Here is a 26,989-nt window from a genome sequence, read left to right as displayed (position 1 = left end):
CTTGTGTGCCTTCGCGTTTTTTCACGGTCCTATTGACTTGAATGGGTCCGCAAACCGTTTTCCGTGGAAAAAATAGGACAGGTTATATTTTTTTGACGGACTGGAACCACGGATCACGGACGCGGATGACAAACGGTGCATTAGCCGAGTTTTCAACAAACCCATTGAAAGTCAATGGGTCCGCAGAAAATCCCGAAAAACTGAACAACGGACACGGAATAAAACAACGGTCGTGTGCATGAGGCCTAACAGTGCGTCATCCACAGATCCCCCATAACAGTGCCATCCCCAGATCCCCCCATAAGTGTCCTTCACAGATCCCCCCCCATAACAGCCTCCTTCACAGATCCCCAGTAATAGTGCCATCCACAGACCACCATTAGTTCCAAACCCACCAAAAGCACACCTTTTGGTTAAAAATATTTTTTTTCTTATTTTCCTCCCCAAAAACCTAGGTGCGTCTTATGGGCCGGTGGGTCTTATAGGGCAAAAAATACGGTATATCAGTACTAGAGCGTTATAAGAGGAGCGGCTGATATCAGTCACATGTGATGTAATGTCTCTGGAGGTTATATCAGTGCTGGAACGTTATAAGAGGAGCGGCTGATATCAGTCACATGTGATGTATTGTCTGGAGGTTATATCAGTGCTGGAGCGTTATAAGAGGAGCGGCTGATATCAGTCACATATGACTGTGGATAGGTCATCAGTATCTGATTGGTGGGGGCCTGACACCCGGGACTAGGGATCAACTGATATAGATTTTTTTTAGAGCCGATAACCTGTGAACTTTCAGGGCGATAGCCGATAATTTATGCCAATATTTTGTGCATTTTCACAAATTCCTACACAAATCTGTTGCTAAATGAAGAGATGCCATTATATATCTAAGATTAAATATTTATACTTAATATTTTGGTGGTTTTTTTTAGTTTAATAACTATCTCCCCCTTAAGGGCTAGAACCTGGATCCCTTGTCCTATTCACCCTAATAGAGCTCTATTAGGGTGAATAGGACTTCACACTCTCCCTGCTGCCCTGTGCATAGTACACATGGCAGCAGGGAGCTGACTATGGCAGCCAGGGCGTCAGTAGCGTCCTGGCTGCCATGGTAACCGATCAGAGCCCCGCAATTACACTGCTTGGGCTCTGAACAGAAGCTGCCACTGCCACCAATGAACATAACTTGCCCATTAATTAAAATATAGCGACACCTGACCTCTATGAGAGGTAGCTGCGATCCGCGACAGTTAACCCCTTAGGTGCAGCTATATGATTCACCCGCCTCCTATATTTGAATTAATAACTGAGTTAACATCATTGGTGGCGCAATGGCCACAGCCCCTCCTCCTCCCCTCTTGCCTCTCACTGTTGGCAGCAGCGGCACAGGGGGGAGGGACCGCTTCCTTCTCCCCTGTGCTGCTGAGGGAACATTGATCGCGTTGATAGCAGCGCGATCCATGTTCGCGATTCGTTATCGACATATCGGCAAGGTTAGATGCTGATACCGATAACTTTGAAAACCCTGAATATCGGCCGATAATATCGGTAAATCCGATAATCGGTCGATCCCTACCTGGGACCACTGCCGATCAGCTGTATGAGAAGGCACCGGGGCTCCTGTGAGCCCTGTGCCCTTCTCTGGGATTGTTCTGGGCCATGTGTTCATTGATCAAGTGGCCTAGGAGCAGCTCAGCCCCATAGAAGTTAAAGGGGCTGAGCATGATACCAAGCACAGCCGCTATAGGATGTACGGCGCTGAGCTTGGTGAGCTGAGAGGAGGTCGGGGCACTACTACCAGCACTTCAATAAACTTATCCTTTTGAATATGCAGGAAACATTTTCTTCACTTTGGATATTGTTTAGGCTGGAGGACTGGGTGGTTCATCTAGGACATGGAATGTCCACGTGTGACTGCTGTCTAAACTACTGACTGTAAATAACAGATACAGTTATCAACTAAATGAGTTGCCTAAAGGGAGTTTGTCATCACAGTTTCACCTTTTTAACCCTTCCCATAGCTTTCGAGCAGCATTACAGTTGATAAAAACTTTGCCTGGTACGGCATCACAGTAATTAATGCGCATGTGCCGGCTAACGGACTCGGCGAAAGAAGAAGTAAGAAGATGGGCGGGCAGAGGGAAAGGATGGGCGGGGGGAAGCGGCGATAAGGCAGAGCTGCCTGGGCACCTACGAGGTTGACGCGGCCCCTGGGCACTTGCGAGCCCTCATTTGCACATCCTACTAAGATGATTTTTGCCAGTTTTATAAGTCCACGATTGCTTATAAAGGTAACGTTTTTATCAACTGTAATGCTGCTCGAAAGCTATGGGGAGGGTTAAAAAGGTGAAACTGTGATGACAGACTCCCTTTAAAGAGAAACTATTTGATATAGTGCAGTGCACAATACTGTTCTGTTTAGCATACTGTTACTGTATTGTGTGCTAAAATGCATACATTCATGTGTGCGAGACTGAAAAATGAACAAGTTATATCTCCAGCTCTAGGGTGGGCCCCCAAAATCTATTCCACTGGTGGGCTCTAGGCACCCCAGTCCGACACTGTCTACCACCATAAATACTGTTATGTAGCTGACTGATATTAGCGATGCGCTAATGTCAGCACTACATAACAGTATGCTTTTTACCTTTCTCCCTGCGCCATTCACTTCTGTCTTCGGCTCAGGCGCAGTGAGTGAATGATGCGCTCCTGGTGCCGGATTCCTCACTGCGCCTGCGCCAACTACGTCACAGTGAGGAAGGCGCCACCAGGAGAGCGGCCTTCACTCACTGTGCCTGTGCCGCAGACAGAAGTGAACGGCACAGGCGCGGGATTTCGTCAACGCTGCTGCGAACCGTCACATCAATCAAGAAGAGCGGGGCGGGCAGAACAGGGGACCTGGGCGGGATAAAGGGGGAGTAGACGGAGACTCTAGGTGCTGTTTTTACGCCCACATAGCACCTAGAGGCTCATTAGCATATTATAAAAGTGCTTTTTTCACCAAAACGGCTGCAGGGAGAAAGGTAAAAACATATTGTTATGTAGTGCTGACATTAGCGCATCGCTAATGTCAGTCAGCTACATAACAGTATTTCTGGTGGTAGAAACCCTTTAAGGTGAAAATGAGCCCAGTCCCTAAGGGGTTAAAGGGAAAAAAATATAATTATTTTTATATTAATGACGATAATCTTATGGTCCTCAAAAGGTTAAAGGGGCGTGCACTGTGGAAGTTACTGTTAAAGGGGCAGGCACTGTGAAGGTCACTGTTAAAGGTGCGGCCACTATGAAGGTCACTGTTAAAGGGGTGGTCAATTTAAAAGGGGCAGGCACTGTGGAGGTCACTGTTAAAGGGGCGGGCACTGTGGAAGTCACTGTTAAAGGGGCCAGCACTGTGAAGGTCACTGTTAAAGGGGAAGTCACTATGAAGGTCACTGTTAAAGGGGTGGTCATTGTTAAAGGGGCGGGCACTGTGGAAGTCACTGTTAAAGAGGTTGGCACTGTTAAAGGGGCAGGCACTGTGGAGGTCACTGTTAAAGGGGTGGGCACTGTGGAGGTCACTGTTAAAGGGGCGGGCACTGTGGAGGTCACTGTTAAAGGGGCAGGCACTGTGGAGGTCAATGTTAAAGGGGCGGCACCGTGGAGGTCACTGTTAAAGGGGCGGGCACCATTGAGATCACTGTTAAAGGGGCGGACACTGTGGAGGTCACTGTTAAAGGGTCGGGCAGTGTGGAGATCACTGTTAAAGGGGCAGGCACTGTGGAAGTCACTGTTAAAGGGGCAGGCTCTGTGGAGGTCACTGTTAAAGGGGCGGGCACTGTGGAGGTCGCTGTTAAAGGGGCAGTCACTCTTAAAGGGGCAGGCATTGTGGAGGACAATGTTAAAGGGGCGGGCACTGTGCAGGTCACTGTTAAAGGGACAGGCACTGTGCAGGTCACTGTTTAAGATGTGGTCATTGTTAAAGGGGCTGGCACTATGGAGGTCACTGTTAAAGGGGCATTCATTGGGGAGGTCAATGTTAAAGGGGCGTTCACTGTGGAGATCACTGCTAAAGGAGCAGGCACGGTGGAGATCACTGTTAAAGGGGCAGGCACTGTGGACATCATTATTAAAGGGGCGTGTACTGTAGAGATCACTGTTATGGGGGATACTGTTGATATCTTTTTACGACACACGGAAACCGTGCATAGCCGGGTCCTTCTGCTAGTATATATATATATAATGTACAATGTGTACAATTTACTCCAGTGTCTACTTCAAAGTCCATTCTTATATAAAAGATGTACATTATACAATACACATCCCCTCAGGGATGTTGGCTTTGCTACCTTGTTGTGTTGTGTGTGACAGGAAGCGGATATCTAGATGTACTTTATCATACATCACATATGACACATCTGGCTGAGCTCTTCCTACTTCCCCCTCCTCTTCACCGAAGCAGCCCCTTGCACAGTGTACAGCAGGCCAACTCCCCATCTATTGTTCAGCTGGTATAAGGGTCTGCAAGCAACTTTCTAGCTCTCACCTCTGAGTTATGTCTCTGTCTACACCTTCAGAGACACACCTTCTTCAGAATTTCATCGGCATTTCAGAAATGGCAGAAAGATCAGGTATGGTAATAGCTTATTGTCAGGTCTCCCTGGAACCTGGTTTAGATACTTTAGTAACTACACTTGAACTATTTCTGATTAGCAGGTTGGAGTCTCTGATGTTGTCATTGGCCATATATGACATGAACGATGCTGAGGCTCGAGTAATATGGGGTAGATGCTTGTTTCTATTACTGAATGAAGACACAAGGGCAGCTACAGGGGTTTTTAAAATTTAGCTTCAAATGTTACAAAATATTCAAATATCTTATTTTGTCCATAGATGTGAAACAATGAATATTTTTCATAAGGTCCTGAGAATCATGTTCGATGGCTGATCTGGAACAAAATGTTGCATTCATTCTTTATATAATGTGTGCAAAGAAAGAAAATACAAAACTTTTTTTTTTGCTTTTACTGTTTTATTAACAATTGACGTGATAACATAGGTGTGGAAGCAGTTCGGCCCATTTTATTCATCCACTTTATTAAAATTTTCATAAACCTAGTTATTCCAGTCACAGTGTAGCCTACGATTTAGTCAAAATACAGGTGAAACTCGAAAAATTTGAATATCGTGCAAAAGTCCATGTATTTCAGTAATGCAACTTAAAAGGAATTGCATAAATGCAGCTTAAAATTAGAATTTTGTGAAAAGGTTCAATATTCTAGGCTCAAAGTGTCACACTCTAGTCAGCTTATTAATCCATACCCCCTGAGCAAAGGCTACCTCAACATTGTGACTTTGGGGTTTCATAAGCTGTAAGCCATAATCATCCAAATTATAACAAATAAAGGCTTGAAATATCTCGCTTTGCATGTAATGAGTCTATCTCATATCTTAGTTTCACCTTTTAAGTTGCATTACTGAAATAAATGAACTTTGCACGATATTCTAATTTTTCGAGTTTCACCTGTAAGTTCCTATAGGGATGTAGATAACCCTAAGATAGATTTTGGTAGCTTCGTCCACATAGCTCATACTACACACATTTCCGGGGACATTTTTCCACAAAGTTTTTAACCTAACAAAATCAGAGAGCCAAAATGTTAGTGCTGTCTCATAACATGTTTTTTAAATACAGTTTTTTCAATTAACAGTCTGAAATGCACTAATAAATAAAAATAATAATAATAATAAAGTAAGAAAATAAATTATTGGAAACTGTCCGCTAATAACAAACAAATGACCAGAGGCGAAGCTCTAAAAGGACACACAGTTGGCTCCTTTGTAGCGACCACTAAAGGGTGGACCTCTCTGTAGGGCCAGGAACTTATCTTTAGCAACTTACGAATGTGGTACAAATATTTATGTTGCACACTATGCGACCAGGAAGAATTTTTGCTGAGATCTGAGGCGACATTTGGCTAGGCCAGAGGTCAGCAACCTTCAGCGCTAAAGTCGCTATGAAACTACAACTCCCAGCATGCACTCTTGCTCGGCCGTTCTTCTAATTCCCATACAATACATGTAAATGGAGCATTCTGGGAATAGTAGCTTTAGAACAGCTGGAGTGCCGGAGGTTGCCGATCCCTGGGCTAGGCCCAACCACGCCTAGTGGTTAAGATGGAAGCAGTTAGGATGGTCTGATTGAAGACGATTCTGTGCTCACGGATAAAACTTTAATAAAATACTGTATATGGGTGAAAGCAAAGAATTCAGAACCTAAAAAGACAGACTATTTTATTGAGATTATACACTATCATTTTTTTTTCTTTAATTCTGGGCCTTGTGCTGGCAATTCAGATATGTGTCATTTCTGCACAGTTGTTCATTTGTAGCTTTCTTTGGCCTTTTTATAATTGACTTGCTAAATAATGTTTAGTGTGGATATGTGTAGCATTGCACATTTTGGTGCTAATAATCTGCATGCAACATCTCTTCTAAGAAAAAAAGGGGGGGGGGGTGTCTTAAAATGGAGAAAGTCACTTGCGGTGAAGTGTTTGATTGTAGTTGTAGATGATACTAGCTTTCAAATTGCAAAGCCAATCTGATGCCTCTAAAGCCGTCCAGATACTGCTGTGTATGAAGAGAGGCATGGACTCACAAAAGAGAGATAAACGTATCATTACGCAGCCTTATCGGGAGTATCCAGTCCTGTCCTGCATACCAGTTTATAGGAAGGGTGTCCTAGAGCTGGAAAAGGTAAAAAGAAGAGAAGAATAATGAGAGAAGCTTAAAACAATTACATTTATTTTTAGAAGAGCCATCTAAGGGGGATATGATCAGTTTGCACAGTTAGGCCTCATGCACACGACCATATGTATTTCGTGGTGCGCAAAAAATGCGGATGACATCCGTGTGCATTCCGTATTTTGCCGAACAGAACAGCTGCCCCTAATAGAACAGTACTATCCTTGTCTGTAATGCGGACAATAACAGGACATGTTCTATTTTTTTGCGGAACGGAAATACGGACATACGGAAACGGAATGCACACGGAGTAACTTCCGTTTTTTTTGCTGACCCATTGAAATGAATGGTTCTGTATACGGTCCACAAAAAAAACAGAACGGACACGGAATGAAAATACGTTCATGTGCATCAGGCCTTACATAAATGGTCCTTTACAAAATGATACTTATGCACCCGTTCACTGCATGGTCCCCTCTGAAGAGACAAGGGCCCTCTGCTCTGCTGAAGGAAAAAAGTTACAATAAAGGCTTCTTTACCTCAGTGGCTGGTTTTAGTGGACACAAATGATGGCTTCTAAAGAGACTTTGAAGCAAAAATCTTAAATTCTTATGGAAATATATGTTGAATGTTGATCCAGTCTAAACTGAGCAATGGATCTTTCCCTTTTAGGGAAAATATATTCATGTCGTATAGGGGCTTTTGTGGGAATTAACAATACGATTCCCATTTTACTGATTTTATTACTTTTACCTTTCCTACATGCCACTTTTCTTTCCCGTAGTTAAGGGCTCATGCACACAAACATATTTTTACTCCGTTTCTGTTCCATTTTTTTTACAGGTCTGTATGCGGAACTATTCATTTCAATGGGGCTTGAAAAAATCTGAAATTACTCCATGTCTGTATGTCCACATATCCGTTCCGCCAAAAAAATAGAACATGTCCTATTCTTGTCCATTTACTGGACAAGGACAGGCATTGTGTTTTGAAGACCGCAAAGTACATACGGTCGTGTGCTTGAGCCCTAAAGCTGATGGAGGGTCTTTATCCAAGTAGACTACTAGGAGTGCAGCTATAGGGTGTGCAGGGGCAGCAGTAGCATCCAGGTCCTGCTGCCTGTGTAGAGATCAAGGCCCCTCTGCCACATGAAACAAATCTACATTAGGGCTCAAGAGCTACAAGTTACATCTCTATGTACGACCTATGTAATTATGAATGTTAAAGAGCATTTACAATTTAAAAACAAAGAAATATATATATACTCCAGAGTTATCCTATTTATATAGTTATACATCTCCAGGTATTTCTTTTTTTTTTTCTCCTCACACATTTATAAAAAGGAATCATCTAGAAGAGGTTTCTGCTCTCATACGTGACCACATAGAATGTGTGAATGCAAGTCTGACCACTTGATCTGTTCTCATACAGGCCATCAAACCCCCAGAACTGTCCAATCAAAATTGTCATGAAGTATTTGGTCCCCCACACCCACTCGAACCAAACCACACTTGTCTCTTATTTTTTAGACAATTAAAATAATTCAAATGATCACGTCAAATACTTTCAGTAAACTTTTTCACTGTTTTAGCTTTTATTTTTAATTGGTTATACCCCCATTATACATACATACGGTATATATAAAAATGAACTGGAATAACTTGCAGGATAACAGGCCGAACTGGATGGACAGATGTCTTTTTTCAGCCTTATTAACTATATTACTATGTTACTAAATATTCTTTAGGGTGGGTTCACACGGGTTTATAATGGCACTTTTGCATGTTTAGTGGCGTTTTACACCTTTTTTTGGGTTTTTTTTTTTTTTCCTATTAAATGCCAGCTCTAGATTTTATCTGAAATTCTATTGGAAATTTGAATTTTTTTTGCTACTGGTGTTTTTGTTAATTAGGTGGTATTTTTTGGATTTTTAGACGCAGAATGTGGAAGCTTTGCTGTTTTTTCCCCCCTGACATTCTGACATCTTCTCTGTAGGGAATAAAACTACTTTTAAAAAAATTCACACAGTTTAGAAAAATGCTATAGAAACCACATGTGGTATGGAAAAAGAGACAACGGGCTTCTATGGCAGAGCTGTTTCATTATAATTGGTAGATAAATGCTCAGAAACGGTGACAAGTGCATCAGAAATATGAATGTAATATATACAGAGAGTATGTGGACTAGAAAATCTTGAGACACCCCTAATGATGCAGCTATGGATGATATGGGAATAAAAGAAATGGTAGCACAGGGAACGTAATTTTTTTGTATTTGGTCCTCTTAGGGTACGGCCATCTGGTCAGGTTTCCGGATGCAGTTTTAGAAGCCAAAATAAGCAGTTGATCATAACAAGAGAGAACGTATAAAAGGCTGATAAAACTTCTCTTTTTTTTTTTTTATTCATTTCTGATTTTGGCTTCCAAAACTGCTAATAGGACTTTCCAAATAATTTAAAAACTCCCACTATACTTACAATACCCAATATCACAAATAGACACATAAGCATGTGATATGGACGCAGCAGGGATACCCTTTCTGTAAAATGTAAGGCCTTGTTCACATTTCCGTGTCCGTTTGACATCCATGGAAACTCTATCCGTGTTTAATTCTTGAAGATGTCCGTGAAGAATCTGTATTTGGTCCGTGTATCCGTTTTTTGCCATCTGTGTGTCATCTGTATTCCACAGACGCTGCTCAGCTGAAAATTTATTTCTAGAGCATCCTACCAGTGGTCAGTGAAAAAGCACCAAACACATTTTTTCATGGACCTATAGACTTCAACAGGCTTGTTTGGTCCACACACCGGACCAAAGTGGTGAATGTCTCACGATCAGTGGAAAACTTCTAATGTGTGGACAAACACATTAAAAATCAATGGTTACGTGTGCTGTCCGTGGAGAACACAGAGAGCACACATCCGTGATTCACTGAAGTGTGAACGACACCTAAGAATGTCCAGTGCATTGTACACAGAGTGAGAGAGGAGGTCATGTATGGACCAGAGCACTACAACCACAGCGACGCCCAGGCACCCATTTCATGGCATGCCAGTTAGGTATTCTCAAAGCTTATATTGTAGGCAGCATAACCACTTAAATTTGTTTTACCCAGTAATCCCCTACCGTGTATAGCACAGCAACCAAGTGAAATACAGCCTTCTGATCCTAAAATATGTATTATTTTTTAGTTATTTCAAAAACTTAAGCAAGGGTGTTTTTCCCAAGTATCAACTTATTTGTGAAACCTTTCCATAACAGAAATTTCACGAACATAAAACCCCTTCATATTTCTTAGGGTTTTCATATAATAGTTAGAAATTAATTTACAGTTGACAGTTTTGCAGCATAAGGACGTGCAGTAAATCAGTGTTAACCTCCGCATCAAACATGTTCACGATAAAAATGCTATTTTTGTTGCACACTTGGACATTTTGTTTCAATACGGTGGATGAAATCTGATTAGTTTTTGCACATGTAATGTTACCTTGTTGCAAATGTTTGAAGAATCTGCAAAATAATCTGCAAAGCATCCACCACATCTAAACATGTCCTAAGGGTACGGCCACACGGAGTGATCGTGCTGCAGTCAGGTTGCGGCCATGTTGTGGTGAAGAACCGCATGGTCAACTAGCCCGCAGCGGCCTTTCATTTAACTAATGAAGATTGCACTGTATAGTTGTTCTTAATTGTTAATGGCCGTGTGGTATTGAAAGTGTTGTGCGGCCACTAACAAGACCGACAATGCAGTGCGATTTTCATTAGTTAAACGAAAGGAAGCTGCGGGCTAATTGGCTGCGCGGGTCTTGACTGCAGCATGGCCGCTCCATAGGGCCATACCCTAAGGTGGTCATTTGTTGTTATTCAGCATTTGTCATTAGAAAATGGACGCCAGGGCACAAGAGATTCCAGAGACAGTGCTGGTAAACCTTTAAGGGTGTGTTGTGTTTACCTGTTGCAGTCATATTGCAGTTTTTGGTGCATTTTTGTCACAGGCAAAGTAATTTGGTTTTGCTGTTTTTGCGGAATTTTTGGCAACAAATGCGTTATAACTGGAAAGTGTGAATACTTTGTAGAGGGTCTATGCAAAGCGTAACAGGGAACCTGTTCTAGGAATCTGTATTGTGATGTATTTTGCTCATAGTGGAAGCCACACAGTAAGGGCCTCTCTCTGCTCAGTAATGGATCCTCGAGCAAGCGCTGTCTCCCACTGAATGACTTTCTGAATTTTGTCTGTGCTGCAGCCTCTTATATGTTGCAAATACCATTAATACAGTATAATAAAAGCAACAGGCACAAAGAACACCTATCACACCCACCATCACCAAACCACTCTAAATAAGGGCATAAATGCACAATCAAGTTTGACTAAAACTGGTATCAGATAACTTTTGTGTGGTTATTGAATCTGGTAGTACAAGTCTGGTAAAACCAGCCATAATTTTACTGACCATCATAGTCAAATTGCAATTATACTGAGTGTCACCAGAATTACCCTATTAAACTAGCTGACATTAGCGATGTGCTAATGTCAGCTGAACCTAACTAGTCTATTCCTACTTTTATCTATGCCCCCGTTACTCCAGAAATATAACTTTTAAATTATACTAATTAGCACTGCTCCTAGAGGCTTGGTTCTCCCACCGCTGGCCATGCCCTGCTACACTAGATTGACAGGGCCAGGCAGCATTGGTCTCCTACTGTCTGCTGTGTAAATCCTGTGCCGTCCCGTTCAGTATTCGGCGCAGGCGCAGTGAGTGAAGGGCGCTTACCGGCTGCCGGCTTCCTCACACCTATTTTCTATTAAAACATGCCCTCTTGTTGGACAAGTCATAAAAAATGCCTAAAATGATAAATGTGGTGCAAAGCATATGCCAGTTTTTTGCTATAAATTCCACCAGAATTTGGCACATTTTGGTTAGTAAATCTCCCCCCATTGTGTGTCATTGAAGTTGTAAAGTTTGAAGTTATGTAGTACTGTAGCTGATTGTGTTGTATTGTCCATCTAGCCTTCTCTGTAACAGCAATAGAAGGGATACTATGCAATGATCCGTTACCATATGAGATACGTTTTAACCACCCATATAGACATTAAATGGGTTGTCCAAGTTAAATAAAAACTCAGGCAGCAGCAGTAAATGTGATAAAATAACAAAAGAAGTCATACTTAGCACTTACCTCTGTCGCGATTGCGGTGTCATATTCTTTGCTTTAGTGTTGACATCCTGTAAACACCAGGTCACTGTGCTGCCAATCACTGCCCTCATAGTATGTGACTGAAGCCAGTGATTGGTTGATGTGTGTACAGGGCATCACTGCTACAGCCAGTAAAACAAACACTGATAAGATATACCATACTGGAGCATGGCGCTGGAATAAGCAGATATAAAAATGGTACCGTAAGTATCACTTCTTTTGTTATTTTAGTAAATTTACTGCTGTTGGGGAAGTTTAACTTGGAAAACCTTTTTAAGTCCTATACAAAGTCAAACAAAGAAAAATACTTAAAATATATAAATTAATAAATTAGAAAAAAAATTAAAATGACAATTGAATTAAAAATATCTAAATTTGAAACTAATGTAATTTTGAAAACAAACCAAATTTTGCTTTTGTTTCAAAGGCTTGAGAGAGGTAACAGAAGAAAGCCACTATTTCCTCTTTTGGACTTGAGGAAGTAATTGCGTATGATTGACTCTATACTCTATATTAGTATCAATCTGTGTACTTTAAAGTAAAACTCCCAACAAAAACAGAATGTTAATTTTTTTTCCGGGTTATGGTTACTTGCCCTAAAATACTATAAACATGCTCCTTCTACAGCTCATCATCTGCAAAGGATGTGTGAAAGAGGCATAGCAGAGACTTCATACCTCCCTTGGTACTTTTAAAGAGACTGGATCAATGCTATGCCTGGTTGGGTTGATGGCCCTGACAAAAACAATACCTTTCTTTCTGCTGTGGAGAAAAATAAACTTTTACAAATATGCAAATGAAGTATTCGAGCACCAGGAAACGGGCTTCTGCAGTCCAAACACCTGTCAATCTAAAGGCAGGGGGCGTGAACTACAGCAGAGGGGCATCATTATGGAGCACCAGGGACGTCGCTGGAGTGGTGCTCGAACCGCATAAGCCCACCTCCTGGTGCTCAAACACTTCATTTTCATATTTTTAAAAGTTTATTTTTCTCCACTACTGGACCACCAACAGCAGAAAGAAAGGTATCGTTTTTTGCCAGCATCATCAACCCTACCAGGCTATATGCCTGGTAGGGTAGCGTTGATCCGGGTGACAGAGCCTCTCTAACTTTTAGGGTATGGCCACATACAGGCCAAGTTGGATCATGACAACTTTGTGCAGGGAACTCAATTTTTTCAGAAACCGCACCACTCTTGTCCATAGGCTATGTCTGGTATTGCAGCTCAGCCTTACTCACTGGCAATATCCAAAATATTTCACGAATAAGAATATTCATTTTTTAATTCGAATCCCAGACACTCATTTTAACCCTTCCAGGACTCATGGTGAGTATGGATCTCATGAGCAGCACTAATTTACTGCATCCTGACGAGCATGCTCATAATTATGATTATGGTTGTAATAGGCATCAATGCATTTTTACTTTTTGTCACAATCAACACTGATTGTGGCTTTCAAAGTGGGAAGCAGATGGGGTGACCCCATCAAGACCCATGGTCATGGAAACCCAAAGCCCCTTAGACTCCCATTGGGGGCAAAGGCTAGTCCATCAGTTCCAATCCCTATTCAGAGCTAGCACAGCATAAATTGCTGAAAAAGTTAATGCTGGCTGTGATAAAAAGGTCCTTTCTTATTATAACTAGGGGGATTTCCACAAGGACAGTGGCCTCTATTCACCACACAAACAAAATGGTTCCTGTTTCACATGTCCCAAATATAGAACTCGTCAGACACGTCACTGTCCAGAATTCATATTGGTATAAATAACTTTTTGCTAATGCTTTATTTAATTTGTACTTTTTAAACTCAATGAGATTTTCTTGCGGAAGCTCAGGTGACACATGAAGAGGTGTCTGGTCAGGTGTCTGTTGGCTGTAGTTATTCCACTGTTGCCTTCTAGGGGAGCCACTGGAATTGTAATGGCTGCTGTGAATGTAAATGGAGAAAAATGAGCATAAGTAGAATTTGGAGCCTGATTTATTTTTTGTTGCTCATATAAAGCCAACATATTCTGCAGCGTTGTATACACATCGTCATCAGTATATTTTACTCAACCCATCATGACTTTTTGGTGTTGGTGCTAAGAGGAAAAGAAAAAGTAGGTGGACCTGACACATTTACAATGATTTATGCCAGAAAATTGGCGGAAGTTTTAACTTGAATCTACACTAGGAACAAAACATAAATAATGTATTGTAAGTTGTGGTCTTTCTTCAATAGATTTTTTAAAACTAAGACTGGCATGTGAAACGGTCAAGGAAAGGTCAATGATATCATATTAGCGGAGGTCTGAAACCTGGCACCCCCACTGATCAGCTGTTTGGGGTAGCCGCGGCACCAGAAACTATACTGTCTACGGAGCACAGTAGTGCATCGGAGCTTAGCTTCAGTAAACCAATGCTGGAAACGACACAGTATACAGAGCCTTCTGCCTCCGCTCTTTACACAATATAGTTTCTGGCACTGCGGGTGTCCAAAACAGTTGACTGGAGGAAGTGTCAGACCGCTATCCTTTAATTATCATATATTGTCTACCTAAGTGCTATGGGTTCATAATGTATACACATTGTCATCACTCACATTAGTCTTTGTCCCCAGTGGGGCTCACAATCTACTGTATTTCTCTACCTCAGACACATTAGGGCCAATTTAGTATGAAGCCAATTAATATATTAGTATTTGTTTTTGGAGTTGGGGAAGAAATCTGAGAACCTGGAGGAAACCTCTGAAAGCACAGGAACAAAACACAAACTCTATGCAGGACCTCGGTGCTACAAGGCAACAGTGCTAACCCCTGACAGCCTGAGGCCATCACAAATGTAATTTTGTGGTTACTTTTCTGTTTGTTCCTTTTTTTAGTAGAGGTGCTTCTCACAGGGAAATTCAATGAGTAATGTCTTTGATATTGGATGACCACAAATATAAAACTTCCCCCAATGTGGCCCTTCCAGGACCCTACCATATTTCACCTTAAAGGGGTTCTCCGGGAATTAAGAAAATTAAAATACGTAAATATTACTTTACTATAAATATATTCCCAAATACCTTTCATTAGTTATAATGGCTCGTTTTGTCTAGGGAGCAATGATTAGGAGGAACAAAATGTCTGCCGTCCTATTAGTGCACACAAAACCTGTTCTAATTACACAGCAGGACAAGTTACTTCACAACACTAAGCTAAATAGCTACCTCCTCCTCCTCTCCTACTTGTCAGGGATTATGATCCTGAATACAGTTTCATATGATCTTCAGCTGAATCTCGGTGGGAATGGAGTTCATGAGGAGACATGAAGTAAAGAGAGGATGGACAGGACAGACTGTGGTAATGTGGGACTGTGGTAATGGAGACTGCATACAAGTGCTGCTGCTCATAAGCTACATCTGCTCATGTACTCCATTCCTACAGAGATTCAGCTGATGACGATATTAAACTGTATTCAGGATCATAATCCCTGACAAGCAGAGCAGAGAGGAGGATGAGGCAGCTCTTTAGCTCAGAGTTGTGAAGTAACTTGTCCTCCTGTGTGATTAGGACAGGTTTTGTGTGTACTAATAGGGCAGTGGCCATTTTGTTTTTCCTAATGATTGCTCCCCAGACAAAACGAGCCATTATAACTAATGTAAGGTATTTGGCAATATACTTATAATGAAGTAATATTTAAGTATTTACATTTTCTTAATTCTCGGAGAAACCCTTTAAGGACCAGGCCGTTTTTTGAAATTTGAAGTGTCACTTTGCCTGTCACTTTATCTTTGAAATGCTTTTACTTTTTCCAACCATTCTGAGATAGTTTTCTCGTGACACATTGTACTTCATGATAGTGGAAAATTTCTGTCAAAATATTTCATTTTTATTTATAAAAAAATCCCAAATTTACCGAAAAATTGGAAACATTCTAAAATTTTCCAAATTTCAATTTCTCTACTTTTAAGGCCTCTTTCACACGACAGTATGTCTTTTTCAGTGTTTTGCGGTCCGTTTTAAACGGATCCGTTGTTCCGTTTTTTGTTTCCGTTGTGTTTCCGTTTCCGTTCCGTTTGTCCGTTCCGTTTTTCCGTATGGCAAATACAGTATACAGTAATTTCATAGAAAAAATTGGGCTGGGCATAACATTTTCAATAGATGGATCCGCAAAAAATGGAACGGATACGGAAGACACGGATACGTATGCATTCCGTTTTTTTGCGGACCCATAGACTTTAATGGAGCCACGGAACGTGATTTGCGGCCAAATATAGGACATGTTCTATGTTAAAACGGAACGGAAAAACGGAAAAACGGAAACTGAATGCATACGGAGTACATTCCGTTTTTTTTTTGCGGAACCATTGAAATCAATGGTTCTGTATACGGACCGTATACGGACCGCAAAAAACGGCCAGCAAAACGGAAAAAAAAAACGGCCGTGTGAAAGAGGCCTAAAACAGATAGTGATACCTCATAAAAAAGTTATTACTTTATATTCCCCATATGGCTACTTTATGTTTGGATCATTTTGTGAATGCCATTTTTTTGGGGACACTAGAAGGCTTAGAATTAGAAGCAAATCCTAAATTTTTTAAGAAAATTTCCAAAACCCACTTTTTTAAGGACTAGTTCAGTTATGAAGTCACTGTTGGGCTTACATAGTAGAAACCACCCATAAATTATTCAAAACTGATTTCACAAACTTTGTTAACCCTTTAGGTGTTCCACAAGAAATAAAGGAAAATGTAGATGAAATTTCAGAATTTCACTTTTTGGGCAAATTTTCCATTTTAATCCATTTTTTCCAGTAACAAAGCAAGGGTTAACAGCCCAACAAAACTCAATAGTTATTACCCTGATTCTGCAGTTTACAGAAACACCCCATTTGTGATCATAAACTGCTGTATGGGCACACGGCAGGGCGAAGAGAAAAAGGAGCAATACATAGTTTTTGGAGGTGAGTTGTCACAGGGATACTTTTAAGCTGCCATGTCACATTTGAAGACCCCCTGATGCACCCCTAGAGAAGAAACTCCAAAAAAGTGACCCCATTTTGGAAACTATGGGATAAGGTGGCAGTTTTGTTGGTATTATTTTGGGGTACATATAATTTTTGATTGCCCTATATTGCACTTTTTGTGAGATAAGGTAACAAACAATTGGCTGTTTTGGCACCATTTTATTTTTAGTTTTTTAAAAATGTTCATCTGACAGGTTAAATCATGTGCTATTTTTATAGAGCAGGTTGTTATAGACACGACGGTATCAAATATGTTTACTTTTTTTTTGTGGGATGAGGTGATGGTTTGATTGTTACTATTGTGGGGCGCATATGACTTTTTGATCGCTTGGTATTACATTTTTTGTGATGTAAGGTGACAAAAAATGGCTCTTTTGGCACAGTTTTTATTTTTTTACGGTGTTCACCTGAATGGTTAGGTCACATGATATTTTAATAGAGCTGGTTGTTATGGACGTGGCGATACCTAATATGTCTATTTTTCTTTTTTGTCAATTTAACCACCTCAGACCCCAGGGCTAAAACACCCTTTTAAAGACCAGGCCACTTTTTACACTTCTGACCAACACTACTTTCACCGTTTATTGCTCGGTCATGCAACTTACCACCCAAATGAATTTTACCTCCTTTTCTTCTCACTAATAGAGCTTTCATTTGGTGGTATTTCATTGCTGCTGACATTTTTACTTTTTTTGTTATTAATCGAAATTTAACGATTTTTTTGCAAAAAAAATACATTTTTCACTTTCAGGTGTAAAATTTTGCAAAAAAAACGACATCCATATATAAATTTTTCTCTAAATTTATTGTTCTACATGTCTTTGATAGAAAAAAATGTTTGGGTAAAAAAAAAATGGTTTGGGTAAAAGTTATAGCGTTTACAAACTATGGTACAAAAATATGAATTTCCGCTTTTTGAAGCAGCTCTGACTTTCTGAGCACCTGTCATGTTTCCTGAGGTTCTACAATGCCCAGACAGTACAAACACCCCACAAATGACCCCATTTCGGAAAGTAGACACCCTAAGGTATTCGCTGATGGCCATAGTGAGTTCATAGAACTTTTTATTTTTTGTCACAAGTTAGTGGAAAATGATGATTTTTTTTTCTTACAAAGTCTCATATTCCACTAACTTGTGACAAAAAATAAAAACTTCCATGAACTCACTATGCCCATCAGCGAATACCTTGGGGTGTCTTCTTTCCAAAATGGGTTCACTTGTGGGGTAGTTATACTGCCCTGGCATTCTAGGGGCCCAAATGTGTGGTAAGTTGTTTGAAATCAAAATCTGTAAAAATTGGCCGGTGAAATCCGAAAGGTGCTCTTTGGAATGTGGGCCCCTTTGCCCACCTAGGCTGCAAAAAAGTGTCACACATGTGGTATCTCCGTACTCAGGAGAAGTTGGGGAATGTGTTTTGGGGTGTCATTTTACATATACCCATGCTGGGTGAGATAAATATCTTGGTCAAAGGCCAACTTTGTATAAAAAAATGGGAAAAGTTGTCTTTTGCCAAGATATTTCTCTCACCCAGCATGGGTATATGTAAAATGACACCCCAAAACACATTCCCCAACTTCTCCTGAGTACGGAGATACCACATGTGTGACACTTTTTTGCAGCCTAGGTGGGCAAAGGGGCCCATATTCCAAAGAGCACCTTTCGGATTTCACCGGCCAATTTTTACAGATTTTGATTTCAAACAACTTACCACACATTTGGGCCCCTAGAATGCCAGGGCAGTATAACTACCCACAAGTGACCCCATTTTAAAAAGAAGACACCCCAAGGTATTCCGTGAGGGGTATGGCGAGTTCCTAGAATTTTTTATTTTTTGTCACAAGTTAGCGGAAAATTATGATTTTTTTTTTTTCTTACAAAGTCTCATATTCCACTAACTTGTGACAAAAAATAAAAACTTCCATGAACTCACTATGCCCATCAGCGAATACCTTGGGGTGTCTTCTTTCCAAAATGGGGTCACTTGTGGGGTAGTTATACTGCCCTGGCATTCTAGGGGCCCAAATGTGTGGTAAGTTGTTTGAAATCAAAATCTGTAAAAATTGGCCGGTGAAATCCGAAAGGTGCTCTTTGGAATATGGGCCCCTTTGCCCACCTAGGCTGCAAAAAAGTGTCACACATGTGGTATCTCCGTACTCAGGAGAAGTTGGGGAATGTGTTTTGGGGTGTCATTTTACATATACCCATGCTGGGTGAGAGAAATATCTTGGCAAAAGACAACTTTTCCCATTCTTTTTATACAAAGTTGGCATTTGACCAAGATATTTATCTCACCCAGCATGGGTATATGTAAAATGACACCCCAAAACACATTCCCCAACTTCTCCTGAGTACGGAGATACCACATGTGTGACACTTTTTTGCAGCCTAGGTGGGCAAAGGGGCCCATATTCCAAAGAGCACCTTTCGGATTTCACCGGCCAATTTTTACAGATTTTGATTTCAAACAACTTACCACACATTTGGGCCCCTAGAATGCCAGAGCAGTATAACTACCCCACAAGTGACCCCATTTTGGAAAGAAGACACCCCAAGGTATTCGCTGATGGGCATAGTGAGTTCATGGAAGTATTTATTTTTTGTCACAAGTTAGTGGAATATGAGACTTTGTAAGAAAAAAATAAATAAAAAAAAAATCATCATTTTCCGCTAACTTGTGACAAAAAATAAAAAATTCTAGGAACTCGCCATGCCCCTCACGGAATACCTTGGGGTGTCTTCTTTCCAAAATGGGGTCACTTGTGGGGTAGTTATACTGCCCTGGCATTTTCCAGGGGCCCTAATATGTGGTAAGTAGGTAAATGACCTGTGAAATCCTAAAGGTGCTCTTTGGAATGTGGGCCCCTTTGCCCACCTAGGCTGCAAAAAAGTGTCACACATGTGGTATCGCCGTATTCAGGAGAAGTTGGGCAATGTGTTTTGGGGTGTCTTTTTACATATACTCATGCTGGGTGAGAGAAATATCTCGGCAAAAGACAACTTTTCCCATTTTGTATACAAAGTTGGCATTTGACCAAGCTATTTATCTCACCCAGCATGGGTATATGTAAAATGACACCCCAAAACACATTGCCCAACTTCTCCTGAATACGGCGATACCACATGTGTGACACTTTTTTGCAGCCTAGATGCGCAAAGGGGCCCACATTCCTTTTATGAGGGCATTTTTAGACATTTGGATCCCAGACTTCTTCTCACGCTTTAGGGCCCCTAGAATGCCAGGGCAGTAGAAAATACCCCACACGTGACCCCATTTTGGAAAGAAGACACCCCAAGGTATTCAATGAGGGGCATGGCGAGTTCAAAGAAATTTATTTTTTTTGGCACAAGTTAGCGGAAATAGATTTTTTTTTTTTCTCACAAAGTCTCCCTTTCCGCTAACTTGGGACAAAAATTTCAATCTTTCATGGACTCAATATGCCCCTCACGGAATACCTTGGGGTGTCTTCTTTCCGAAATGGGGTCACATGTGGGGTATTTATACTGCCCTGGCATTCTAGGGGCCCTAAAGCGTGAGAAGAAGTCTGGAATATATAAATGTCTAAAAAATTTTACGCATTTGGATTCCGTGAGGGGTATGGTGAGTTCATGTGAGATTTTATTTTTTGACACAAGTTAGTGGAATATGAGACTTTGTAAGAAAAAAAAAAAAATTTCCGCTAACTTGGGCCAAAAAAATGTCTGAATGGAGCCTTACAGGGGGGTGATCAATGACAGGGGGGTGATCAATGACAGGGGGGTGATCAGGGAGTCTGTATGGGGTGATCACCCCCCTGTCATTGATCACCCCCCTATAAGGCTCCATTCAGATGTCCGTATGTGTTTTGCGGATCCGATCCATGTATCAGTGGATCCGTAAAAATCATACGGACATCTGAATGCAGCCTTACAGGGGGGTGATCAATGACAGGGGGGTGATCAATGACAGGGGGGTGATCAGGAAGTCTGTATGGGGTGATCACCCCCCTGTCATTGATCACCCCCCTATAAGGCTCCATTCAGATGTCCGTATGTGTTTTGCGGATCCGATCCATGTATCAGTGGATCCGTAAAAATCATACGGACATCTGAATGCAGCCTTACAGGGGGGTGATCAATGACAGGGGGGGTGATCAATGACAGGGGGGTGATCAGGGAGTCTGTATGGGGTGATCACCCCCTGTCATTGATCACCCCCCTATAAGGCTCCATTCAGATGTCCGTATGTGTTTTGCGGATCCGATCCATGTATCAGTGGATCCGTAAAAATCATACGGACATCTGAATGCAGCCTTACAGGGGGTGATCAATGACAGGGGGGTGATCAATGACAGGGGGGTGATCAGGGAGTCTATATGGGGTGATCACTCCCCCGTAAGGCCCCATTCAGATGTCCGTATGTGTTTTGCGGATCCGATCCATGTATCAGTGGATCCGTAAAAATCATACGGACATCTGAATGCAGCCTTACAGGGGAGTGATCAATGACAGGGGGGTGATCAATGACAGGGGGGTGATCAGGGAGTCTATATGGGGTGATCACCTCCGTCATTGATCACTCCCCTGTAAGGCTCCATTCAGACGTCCGTATGATTTTTACGGATCCGATCCATCTATCAGTGGATCCGTAAAATTCATACGGACCTCTGAATGGAGCCTTACAGGGGGGTGATCAATGACAGGGGGGTAATCAATGACAGGGGGGTGATCAGGGAGTCTATATAGGGTGATCACCTCCGTCATTGATCACTCCCCTGTAAGGCTCCATTCAGACGTCCGTATGATTTTTACGGATCCGATCCATCTATCAGTGGATCCGTAAAATTCATACGGACCTCTGAATGGAGCCTTACGGGGGGTGATCAATGACAGGGGGCTAATCAATGACAGGGGGGTGATCAGGGGTGATCAAGGGTGAATAAGGGGTTAATAAGTGACGGGGGGGGGGGGGTGTAGTGTAGTGGTGCTTGGTGCAACATATTACTGAGCTACCTGTGTCCTCTGGTGGTCGATCCAAACAAAAGGGACCACCAGAGGACCAGGTAGCAGGTATATTAGACGCTGTTATCAAAACAGCGTCTAATATACCTGTTAGGGGTTAAAAAAATCGCATCTCCAGCCTGCCAGCGAACGATCGCCGCTGGCAGGCTGGAGATCCACTCTCTTACCTTCCGTTCCTGTGAACGCGCGCGCCTGTGTGCGCGCGTTCACAGGAAATCTCGCGTCTCGCGAGAGGACGCACCGGCGCGTCCACCCAGAAGAGCAGGGCCGCCGCCAGGACGCAATCCTGCGTACGGCGGTCCTGGGGTGGTTAACACAATAAAAGAATTTTTGAAACAAAAAAATCATGTTTTAGCGTTTCCATATTCTGAGAGCCATAGTTTATTTTTATTTTTTTGGGGCAATTGTCTTATGTAGGGTCTAATTATTTTTTTGTGGGATGAGATGACAGTTTCATTGGCACTATTTTGGGGTACATATGACTTGATTTGATTTGATCACTTGGTATTAAATTTTTTGTAATGTAAGGTGACAAAAAATGGTTGTTTTAGCACAGTTTTTGTCAACACCTAATACGTCTTTTTTTATTTCTTTACAATTTTATGGATTTTATTATGGGGGAGGGGCTTTTTTTTACTTGAAACTTAATTTTTTTATTATGAAAACCCCTTTTCTTTACGTTTTATTTTTGTCCCAGTCTGGGACTTCAACTTCTGGGGATCTGATCCCCTCTCTCCGTTGATTGGGCGGGCGCAACTCCTGCACCCGCTCGATCAGCCTGCAGTACATGTACAGCACTAGTCCTTAAGTCATGTCCACCAGCGCCGTACATGTACGGCACGGGTCTTCTACGGGTTAAAAGGGTTTCCCCATTAGCAACATTAATCACCTACACAGAATAAAAGATAAATTCATGATCACTAGGGGTCTGACCACTGGAACCACCAGTGATAACAAGAAAGGGTGTCTCGGAGTCCGCTGTGTGAATGGAGCAATGGTTTGCATATCTGACCACTGATCTATTCACTTCTATGGGACTTATGGAGTTAGGCCTCTTTCACACGCCCGTATGGCTTTTTCAGTGTTATGTGGTCCGTTTTTCACGGATCCGTTGTTCCGTTTTTTGTTTCCGTTGTATTTCCGTTTCTGTTCCGTTTTTCTGTTTCATTTTCCGTATAGCATATACAGTATACAGTAATTACATAGATAAAATTGGGCTGGGCATAAAATTTTAAATAGATGGTTGCGCAAAAACAGAATGGATACGGAAGACATACGAATGAATTTCCGTATGTGTTCTGTTTTTTTTGCGGACCCATTGACTTGAATGGAGCCACGGAACGTGATTTGTGGGCAATAATAGGACATGTTCTATCCTTCAATGGAATGGAAAAACGGAAATACGGAAACGCAATGCATACGGAGTACATTCAGTTTTTTTTGTGGAACCATTGAAATTAATGGTTCCGTATACGGACCGTATACGGACCGCAAAAAACGGCCCGTAAACAGAAAAAAAACACGGTCGTGTGAAAGAGGCCTTAGCCAAGCACTCAGCATTGCCTAAGACTACATGCAAGGACATGTGATGAAGGTTTTTTTAACAGTGTTCACACGCCCGTTATGGCAGTCTATGGGGTTATTCACAGAGCAGTGTTTTTGATGGCCAATAAATAATGAATGTCAAAAGATAGAACATGTTCTATCTTGTCCATTTTCACTGACTGACAGCCCCCATACAATTGAATGGGGCTGTTTTTATCATCCGTTTCTCAGAAAGGAATCAGTGAAAAAATGTTGGTAAAAAACGGACAGTTTATCCATTTTATAGATCCATTCACACGTCCGTGGTGTGTTGCGGATCCGCAACACACCCGCCCGGCACCCCTATAGAAATGCCTATTCTTGTCCGCAGCTGCGGACAAGAATAGGACATGTTCTATCTTTTGCGGAGCTGTGGACCCGAAGATCGGGGCCGCGCTCCGCAAATGCGGATAGCACACTGTGTGCTGTCCGCATACATTCCGTCCCCATAGAGATTGAATGGGTCCGCACCCATTCCGCAAAATTGCGGAATGGATGCGGACCCATTTGCGGACGTGTGAATGGAACCTAATGGACTTTTTTTCACTCTCATGTGCATGTAGCCTTAGAGTACAGTGGACCATGATGCAGCTATCAGGGCAGCTTTCTACTGTAAATGGGAACATTATGAAATCCTCAGTTACTTGAGAATATGAAGTATCCATAAACTACATTATTTACTTAAAGGGGTTGTCTGGGTTCTGAATTGAATCCAGACATATCCCCATCTTTACCCCTCCAGCCCCTCTGACATGAGCATCGGAGAATTTCATGCTCCATAGGGAGATGCAGCGACGGCTGTGTGGGCATCAGGAGTGACGCGGGTGCCGGGGAGCGGGGTAAGTATAACCTGTATGAAGCTCCCGAGCATTTTGAGGGGCATTATAGCGGTTGGATAACCCCTTTAACCAGCAATCTAATGTGTATAGTGGCCTTATGACTGTTCACCAACAATAGACGTTGGGGAAATGGGGCATGTTGGACTATAATAGGCAGGATCCTTTATTCCCCTGGGAGGTAAGTTGGCACTAACTTGTCTCACTCTCCACCATTGAAAAAAACATCCTTGCTTGGCTGCGCTGTTATGATCTATTACTGTAAGTTACAGTTTCATTTGGGGGAAGAGGAAGCTACCTTGCCTCACAGATCAGTGATCACAAAAACACCCAATATTTGTGAACTGCTTGCTAGAATTTTACTTACGTTGCCAAACTGTTTGAAATGAATGGAAAGTGAACTTCAGGTTAATATAATATCATAGAAATCTTTACATTCCTACAACATTACAGTCACCCAAATTTTCTAATTGCATTAAAACAGGGATGCTCAACCTGCGGCTCTCCAGCTGTTGAAAAACTACAACTCCCATCATGCCCTGCTGTAGGCTGATAGCTGTAGGCTGTCCGGGCATGCTGGGAGTTGTAGTTTTGCAACAGCTGGAGGGCCGCAGGTTGGGCATCCCTGCATTAAAACATCCATTTAAAAAATGTTGTTCACCCCGATAGTTTACATACAAACAATCTGCAGCTTCCCTAGCAATAACAGCTGATCCCTAGTTGCTTCTTAACCAGAGAGCTGCTGCCGCTATTGGTTCCAGCAATCATATGATTGTGAATAGAACCATAGACTGCAATGGTTCTAAAAGCAGACCTGTGACAGCCATTAAAAAATTGTCCATCACGTGGGCATGTTTCACTGTCATGTCTAGCCTTATCTGTGTCATGATTGTATATTTTTTCTTTACATGATTATGACTAGATATGAGCGAATCGAATCCCACGAAGTGGAATTCGATCCGAATTTCAGGATAAACTCAATTCGCCTAGAAGCCCAATTTCCTTTTGCTTCATGTCAGCAAATCGATTTAACCTGAAATAGTATAAAAAACAAAACAATTCTAACTTGCCTCCTCCATTTGCTCGTGATGGGCCAACAGGCTCCATCTTGCTTGAAGATCTCGGCCGAAATCCCATGCAGCGCGAGATTACATCATCATGCCAGGCGGCGTGGTGACGTAATCTCGCGCCGCACAGGATTTCGGCCGAGATCTTCAATCAAGATGGCGGCGGCCAGCCCGTCGCGAGCAAATGAGGGCGGTAAGTTTGATATATTTTTTTTATTATTGTTAATTTTACACTCAGATGCCGCGATCATCTATGAACGCGGCATCTGAGGGGTACAATGACGGGGGCGGCACTATCGCAGCTCCCTGTCATTGCACCCGCTACTTACAAAAAGAATGCCCTTTGTGGCGAAGTAATTCGTCACGAAACAATTTTTTTGTGAAATTCGGCAAATCAGCCGAATTGAACTTTTAAGAAATTCGCTCATCTCTAATTATGACTGCAGTGGTTTTTTTTTTGGGTGTGCACATTACATCTGGAGAAGTTAGTCTTATTGACAGGGCCAGGCATGATCACTTTTCACTAGCTGGTCCTGCCAATTAAAGTGCAGAGGACGCAGCAGTTGCAGAGAAAGCAGAGCCACCAGGAGTAACAGCAAATACGCCCATTGCGCCTAAATTTCTATTAAAACATCATTTTTCTCAGCAATGCGGACACATATGAACATGGGACCAACACAGATGCCTTCAGCTGCCAAGTGCTCATGTAACAGGTCAGCCAGTGTCATAGGTACAAATCTGCTGCCAGATGTCCTTTAATATTCACTTACAGTTTGGCAGTCGTTTTTCTTTTTTTATTCTGCATCAGTATGGAATATATTTAGTAATTACAGTGCTGCCCATAATTATTCATACCCCAGGAAAATTTTGACTTAAATTTACTTTTATTCAACCAGCAAGTAATTTTTTTGATGGGAAATGACATAGGTGTCTATAAAAGATAATAAGACGATGTACAAGAGGCATTATTATGAAAAAAAAAACATTTCTCAGCTTTTATTTACATTTGAGCAAAAAATACAAGACGTTCCGCACTATGGAAAATCTCAGAGGACGTGGTCGGAAGCCAAAAGTGACAACTGTGCTGGCCAGGAGGATAGTTAGAGAGGTGAAAAAGAATCCAAGGATCACCACCAAGGCCATCCTGGTAAATCTGGGCTCTGCTGGTGGCAATGTCTCAAGGCAGACAATCCAACGGACACTGCACAATGCAGACCAAGGAGGATGCCACTTCTCCAGATAAGGCACACAAAAGCTCGCTTGGCTTTTGCAAAAGCTCATCTGGACAAAGAAGACTTCTGGTCTTCTGTGTTATGGTTATATGAAACAAAAATTGAATTGTTTGGTCACAATGATGTTTCCTTCATTTGGCGTAAAAAAGGAGAAGCCTTCAAACCAAAGAACACCATCCCCACTATCAAACATGGTGGTGGGAACCTAATGCTTTGGGGGTGTTTTTCAGCCAATGGACCAGGGAACCCAATCACAGTAAACGGCACCATGAAAAAAGAGCAATACATGAGGATTCTCATCGACAACATCAAGCAGTCTGCAGAGAAACTTGGCCTTGGGCAGACATTTCAGCATGACAATGACC

General features: G+C 41.9%; 1 protein-coding gene across 1 annotated transcript in view; it reads left to right on the top strand.

The window, feature by feature from the left end:
- Positions 1–4,433: 4,433 nt before the first annotated feature.
- Positions 4,434–26,989, top strand: part of RHOH (ras homolog family member H) — an 83,531-nt gene continuing 60,975 nt past the window's right edge. The window contains exon 1 of the mRNA XM_040418951.1: positions 4,434–4,607. The gene's annotated coding sequence lies outside the window, so the exon portion shown is untranslated. The remainder of the gene's footprint in view (positions 4,608–26,989) is intronic.

The sequence above is a fragment of the Bufo bufo genome, chromosome 2 (genome assembly GCF_905171765.1).
Source record: "Bufo bufo chromosome 2, aBufBuf1.1, whole genome shotgun sequence".
NCBI lineage: Eukaryota > Metazoa > Chordata > Amphibia > Anura > Bufonidae > Bufo > Bufo bufo.
The sequence above is the reverse complement of the archived record's forward strand: the minus strand, read 5'-3'. Positions and strand labels throughout refer to the sequence as shown.